This window comes from Jaculus jaculus, chromosome 2 (genome assembly GCF_020740685.1).
Source record: "Jaculus jaculus isolate mJacJac1 chromosome 2, mJacJac1.mat.Y.cur, whole genome shotgun sequence".
NCBI classification, from domain to species: Eukaryota; Metazoa; Chordata; class Mammalia; order Rodentia; family Dipodidae; genus Jaculus; species Jaculus jaculus.
In genome coordinates, this window is record NC_059103.1 from 34223372 (window position 1) to 34231071 (window position 7700).

Sequence of the window (7700 nt, forward strand, 5' to 3'; positions counted from 1 at the left end):
ATTTAGTTCAAATTCCTTTTAAAAACACAATATAATTAAAAATTTAAATCACAAGGGTAATTAATATTTTATGTTACTGTCTCAATTCTGTTTTCACAAAAAGTCCTTATTGCTTAGACTGATAATTCCTGCTTCAAGATTTTATTCTCTTCTTTCATAGACAAATGCCCTCACCTGAGGGGGTGTTATATGCCATTTTATCTTTTCTCTAGACATAATGTAAAGCCATATTATGGTAAAAAAAATACCTTGGCCAGGTACTAGAACTTTAACACAAAAATCATGCAGTGACACAAGCTCTATCGTAAGGGGACTAGAGCATAATGAGTGGGAAAGTGAGTTGCAATTGTTCCCTTTCATTTGCCCTTCCTCAATGTCGGAGTTTTCCCAAAGACAAACAAGATTATGTCACTTCTAACTTCTTGTAGCTTATGACCTGTCTTTAAGATTACTTAGTGATGTACTATCCAGAGACTGGACAGGTGCCTGTGACTGCTGGAGAACCTGGAAAAGGACCTTGATGAATCCCAAAAGCAGGTCCTGGGCAGTTTAGAAAATGAGGACATACTCCTGGATGAATTGGCCCTCTTGGAAAAACTGCATAAGTCATAAATTACTCAGCTTGATCCAAAGCAGGCCCCACCAGGGCAGACAGAACTCTGGAAATGGTGATAAATCCAGGACCAAGAATGAAGTGCCTTCCAGAAGGAAGATGTGCCTGTCAAGAGAGCAAAATGTTATATTCCTCTATGTTTCTTTATGTCAAGTTTAGAGAAATATAGAAATCACTTCCCTGTAGGAGCTCATAAAAGAATGGAATGAAATGCTTGTTTAAGCAGATCGGGATGGTAAACAGGATGCGCTGCTGATTGGAATAACATTACCCCAGGCCTACACTGTTAAGCAAGATCCTTAAGAGCAGATGATGAGTGGGACATTCTGAGAATCTTGGTCACAGGCCTGCTTCCCCTGCCCCCTCCCGCCCAGACTCCTCCTGTAACTGACCAGCAGACCTCTTTCACAAGTTCGGGGTTTTTTTTTTTTTGTTGTTGTAATCTTCTAAGAATGGAATGTCCCTGCTGTATTATACTGAAACCCCCTTTATGTTTAAAATTACTTTTATGGTTGTAACTGTAACATATGATTTGTATGATTTATGGTTTAACTCCCATCCTGTTTTTGCAATGAACATGTTGTAGTTTTCTCCAATAAAAGCTGACACTCGGAGCAGTTTGGGGCTGCACTTGGAAATCCCGACCTCTGAGGTGCAGTTCTGATCTTGCTCAGCACTCTGAGTCTTCTTTGTGTGACACCCCATCCCATAACATGCCCATAGATAGGGAAGTCCTTGGGGGTAAAACAACAGACTGACCGAAGATATCCCTTGGCATCCTGGATCCAAATATGTTATTGAAAATGAGGGAAAAATGGAATGGCAACTGAGGGGAAGAAGGAAGTATAAGTGTGATGAATGTGAAAGAGTTACAGTGGTAGCTCAGACATTACTAAGCACAAGAGAATTCACAGAGGGGAGAAGCCTTACAAATGTGATAAGTGTCGGAAAGTCTTCATTCAGTCCTTACATCTTGCTCAACATTATCGAGTCCATACTGGAGTGAAGTCCTATAAGCGTAAAGAATATGGGAGAGACTTTAGTGGGCCACAGGTCTTATTGAATATCAGGGAATCCACACAGGTAAAAAGCCTCATCATTGCAATGAGTGTGGAAAATACTTCCGTATAAGTTCAACTTTTATTAGACACCACAGACCTCATATAACAAATAAGCTATACTAAAAAGATAGAAGTAGGGGGCTGGGAAGATGGCTCAGCAGCTAATCACACTTACTCAGTGAGCATGAGGGCCCAATTCACCCTGTGTTTGATTTCCCATACAGATTGCTGGGCATAGCTGCACCTGCCTGTAACCCCAGTCCAGTGGGTAGCAGAGACTAGAAAATTGCTAGGGCTTACTGGTTAGCCAGTCTCAGAACAGCAGCTCTGAGCTCAGGAATAACCTCAATCTTAAGTAACACTGATGAGTGAATAGAAGAGCATGCCTGATGTTCTCTCCTGGTCTGCACACAGAGCAGGTATCTGTACATAAGACCACATATACTACATGCACATCAAATAAGTAACAAGGTTCTGTAGGATTTAAAAAGAAAAGTGGGCCGGGGAAATGGCTTAGTGGTTAAGGCATTTGCATGCAAAGCCAAAGGACCCAGGTTCAATTTCCCAGGACCCACGTAAGTCAGATGCACAAGGTGGTGCATGTGTCTGGAGTTTGTTTGCAGTGGTTGGTGGCCCTGACATGCCCGTTCTCTCTCTCTGTCTCTTTTTCTCAAATAAATAAATAAAAATAAAAAATAAAATATTAAAAAAGATTACTTAGTGCAAGTTCCCCAGGCCCCTAATTCTTGCTGTTGGTGTGGGGTTGTCTAGGCCCTGTGTGCAGTGTGGTGGGAGCAGGCCTTTGGCTTCCAGATCCCTGGCTTTCTGGCTGCTAGTTCCTCAACTTCTCATTCCCCTGCACTGGAGGGTGTGCATGTGTGGAATGAGTAGGCCTGAGTTCCCAGTTTGCTCTCCTCCCAGTTCTCCAGTGTCCCAGGGCGTGCACAAGTGGAGGGAGTAGCCCTGAGCTCCTGGTTCCCTACATCACAGTTCCCCTGGAACCCCTGTTGCACTTGCATCTCCCACACCCCGCACATCTGCGGTTATAACCCCATCCTACTCTATTCTAGCTTAAACCTAAGACAGAACACTTACTAAAGGTACTACAAGGACAAATACTTGCATTCTCCTTCATAAAATAAGGCTTTTACCCCAAGATGGGTAGAGCTCAAAGCACGTGCTCGCATGCACACACACACACACACACACACACACACACACATACACACACCCCAAAACAATGAAAATCAAAAACCAGAGATCTTTACCAAGGATGCCTAACCTCACAATGGAAACTGCCAATGAAAACATAGAGGAAACAACATAAATTAAGTCCCCAAATGAAAACACAATAAGCTATGTGACCCTGTCCAAGTGAATTGCTGAATAGGCAGCAACTCATCAAAAACCCACAATTGCCTAAATGAAATGCACACAGCCTTTGTCACTAGGCTTAACTTAATCGAGGAAAACCAGAGAAGCCTCAAGAGAGATATAAATGAATTAAAGGTGAGTCAACAAACAGAGAATCTCAATAACCAGCTAACTAAGTTTAATGAAGACATGATCAAATGCAAGAATGAATACCAGGAAGCATTAAGAAAACCAAACCTCGACCTGAAATGGAACATCAAAAGAGAGATGGACCTGATTAAAAAAAAGAAAAAGGTCAAATAGTGCTTTTAAAAACCTCTCTATCTGGGCATGGTGGCACATGTCTTTAATCTGAGCACTTGGAAGGCAGAGGTAGGCAAATCACTGTGAGTTCAAGGCTAGCCTGAGAATTCTAGGTTAGCCTGGGATAGAGTGAGACCCTATCTCGAAAAACCAACCCCCTCAAAAACACTTTGATAAGTTCAAAAATTATGCAAATAGAATATGAAAGAACTATAGAATACCCTAAAATGATCAAACATCTGGATCATAGGTATACCAGAAAGGGAAGAAATCCAGGTTAGAGGCATAGACAACATAGTCAACAAAATTATCTTTTTGATTTTCTTTAATTGACAGCTTTCAGTTGGCTGGGCTACAGGGAGAAGGTTTTCTACTCAGCACTAGCCTGATTTCTCAGTGACTCTACTGCTCAGGCATGTGAAGTCTTCAGCAATGTGGTCTTACCATTTCTTTCTCAAGGGAAACCAAGGGCCTTGGCAATAGCCTTTAATGTTTTGGAGGCAACAGGGACCTCCCTGGCCAACAAATCACTGGAAGGTATCCCATCCTTGGCACTGAAAAATTTATAGCAACAATCTATGGCTTCTGAATTGTCATTATTCAAGAAAGATTTTTATATGTCTTATTCAGAATATCTTGAATTTTGTTTGATCCTCCCTCCACCTTTCTTTTATACAATCTCTTCCCCTGACCTCACTTAGGCCTTTCCCCTCCCTGTAATCTGTTCTAATTACATATATACAGTACTATCCCCTTAAGTCCTTCAGTCTCCTCCCTCTCTTATAGCCTTTTTTGAGCTTATTGGCCTCTGCTACTGATTTTTGGTTCCAGCTCACACACAAGTATATACATTTGTAGCTAGGATCCACATATCAGAGAGAACATGTGATATTTGGCTTCCTGGGCCTGGCTTAACCACTTAGTATAATCCTTTCCAGACCCATCTATTTCACTGCAAATTTCATAATTTCAGTTTTGTTTACTGCTGAATAGGACTCCATTGTGTACATGTACCACATCTTTATTATCCATTCCTTTGTGGATGGACATCTAGGCTGGTTCCATTTCCTAGCTATTGTGAATAGAACAGCAATAAACATGGTTGTGCAAGTATCTCTAAGGTAGTAAGAAGAGTCATTAGGATATATGCCTAGGAGTGCTATAGCTGGATCATACGGTAAATTTATTTTTAGCTGTCTCAAGAACCTCCACACTGATTTCCACAATGGCTGTACCAGATTACATTCCTACCAATAGTGTAGAAGGGTTCCCCTTTTGCTGTATCCTTGCCAACATTTATTGTCATTTGTTTTCTTCTTTTTTTTTCATTTGTTTTCTTGATGATAGCCATTCTGATGGGAGAGAGATGGAATCTCAAGGTAGTTTTAATTTGCATTTCCCTGATGACTAGGGATGTAGAACACATTTTTAGATTTATATGACATCTGTATTTCTTCCAGTGAGAACTCTCTACTTAGTTCCATAGCCCATTTTTTAATTGGGTTGTTTGATTTCTTATTGTTCTGTGTTTTGAGTTCTTTGTATATTCTGGATATTAATCCTCTGTCAGATGTGTAGCTGACAAAGATTTCCCCCCATTCTGCAGGTTGTCTCTTTGCTATATTCACAGGGTCCTTTGCTGTACAAAAGCCTTATAATTTCATGAGATCCCAGTGGTTGATTAGTGGTTTTATTTTCTGAACAACTGGGGTTATATTCAGAAAGTCATTACCTATGCCAATATGTTGAAGGGTTTCCCTGTACCTTTTCCTCTGTCAATTACAGAGTTTCAGGTCTGATATTAAGGTCTCTGATCAACTTGGATTTGATTCTTTTTTTATTTTATTAGGTTTTTCAAGGTAGGGTTTCACTCTAGCCCAGGCTGACCTGGAATTCACTAAGGAGTCGCAAGGTGGCCTTGAACTCATGGCAATCCTCCAACCTCTGCCTCCCTAGGGCTGGGATTAAAGGCATGGCTTGAATTTGATTCTTGTGCATGGAGAAAGACAAGGACCTATTTCCATCCTTCTACATATAGATATCCAGTTTTCCCAGCACCTCTTGTTGAAGAGGTATCTTTTCTTCAGTGAATATTTTTGGCATTTTTGTCAAAAATCACTTGGCTGTAGCTGCCTGGATTAACATCTGGGTCCTCTATTCTGTTCCATTGATCTACATGCCTGTGTTTGTGTCAATACCATGCTGTTTTTGTTACTATGGCTTTGTAATATAGTTTAAAATTGGATGTGGTGATACCACCAGCCTTATTTTATTTATTTATTTACTTTTTTGGTTTTTTGAGGTAGGGTTTCACTCTATCTCAGGCTGACCTGAAATTCACTAGTTTCAGGGAGGCCTTGAACTCATGGTGATCCTCCTTCTTCTGCCTTCCTAGTGCTGGGATTAAAGGTGTATGCCACCATGCCCACCCCAACCAGCCTTATTTTTGTTGCTCAAAGTTGTTTTGGCTATTTGAGGTTTATTTATTTATTTTTAATATTTTTTAAAACTCATTTATTTATTTATTTGAGAGCAACAGACACAGAGAGAAAGACAGATAGAGGGAGAGAGAGAGAATGGGCACGCCAGGGCTTCCAGCCTCTGCAAACGAACTCCAGACACGTGCGCCCCCTTGTGCATCTGGCTAACGTGGGACCTGGGGAACCGAGCCTCGAACCGGGGTCCTTAGGCTTCACAGGCAAGCGCTTAACCACTAAGCCATCTCTCCAGCCCTATTTATTTATTTTTGCTTCCAAATTAATTATAGGATTGTTTTTACTATTTCTGTGAAGAATGCCACTGGAATTTTAATGGGGATTGCATTAAATATGTAGATTGCTTTTGGTAAAATTGACATTTTTACAATATTGATTCTTACAATCCAAGAACATGAGATGTCTTTCCATTTCCTAGTGTCTTCTGCAATTTCTGTTTTGAGTGTTTTAAAGTTCTCATTGTAGTGATCCTTCACTTTCTTGGTTAAGTTTATTCCAAGGTACTTTATTTATTTATTCTTTTTTTTTGAGGCAATTGTGAATGGGTGAGATTCCCTGATTTCATCCTCAATGTGTTTGTTGTTAGTATATAGGAAGGCTACTGATTTCTGTGTATTTATTTTGTATCCTGCTACATTGCTAAAAGTGTTTATCAGCTCTAACAGTTTGCTGGTAGAGTCTTTTGGGTCTTTTATGTATAGAATCATATACTCTGCACATAATGATAATTTTATTTCTTCATTTCCAATTTGTATCCCTTTTATGAGTATCTCTTATTGCTATAGCTAAGACTTCCAGTACTATATTAAATAAAAGTGGGGACAGTGGACAACCTTTTTTTTTTTTTTTTACTGAATTTAGTGGAAAAGCTTCAAGTTTTCCTCCATTTAATATTATGTTGGCTGTAGGTTTGTCATGACTAGCTTTTATTATGATGAGATATGTTCCTTCCATTCCAAGTTTCTGTAATACTTTTACTGTGAAAGGATGTTGAATTTTTTTTTCAAATGCCTTTTCTGCATCTATTGAAATGATCATGTGATTTTTGTCCTTCAGACCATTTATATGATATATTACATTTATTGATTTGTGTATGTTGAACCATCCCTGCATCCCTGGGATAAAACCAACTTGGTCAGGGTAAATAATCTTTTGATATATTCTTGTATTCTGTTTACCAATATTTTGCTGAGAATTTTTGCAAGTATGTTCGTGAGGGAGATTGGTCCGTAATTTTCTTCTTTTTGTTCTGTCTCTGTCTGATTTTGATATGAGGGTGATGCTGGCTTCATAGAAGGAATTTGGTAGAATTCCTTCCTTTTCTCTTTAGTTTGAGAAGCAGTGGTGTTAGTTCTTCCATGAAGGTCTGGTAAAATTTACCAGTGAATCCATCTGGGCCTGGACTGTTTTTAGTTGAGAGACTTTTTATAAGTGCTTGGATCTCCATACTTGTTAAAGGTCTATTTATTTATTTATTTTTTCCATTTGTTGCAATTAAAGCAACATTTAATTAAAATACAGCACCTGATTTGTGGCTTTTACACAACTGAATAAAAAGGCTACACATAAAATTGTTTACATCTTCTCTCCATTCTAGGAAAACAAATTACACCCCTAACTTTTAAAAACCTTTACAGTTAGGAATTAAACCTGATCACCCTATTTCATAACTGACAAGACAGGCTGTTTCTAGTGGACTTCTAAAACACGCCACGATACCTGGCCAGGAGTAAGGCACATGTGGACATATATGAGAGCTGGCAAGTGGCCCCGATGCCTGATCTGGTGTCCTCCATGGCCCTGCCAGGCAAGTCAGCCCTGGCACAACAGTCAGCACTTGTGGCCTGTCGTGTG

The 7700-nt window shown here is 39.8% G+C and overlaps 1 pseudogene; it reads left to right on the forward strand.

Moving 5' to 3' along the window:
• The first annotated feature begins 458 nt into the window (after positions 1-458).
• Positions 459-1797, forward strand: LOC105944698 (annotated as a pseudogene).
• The last annotated feature ends 5903 nt before the right edge of the window (positions 1798-7700 follow it).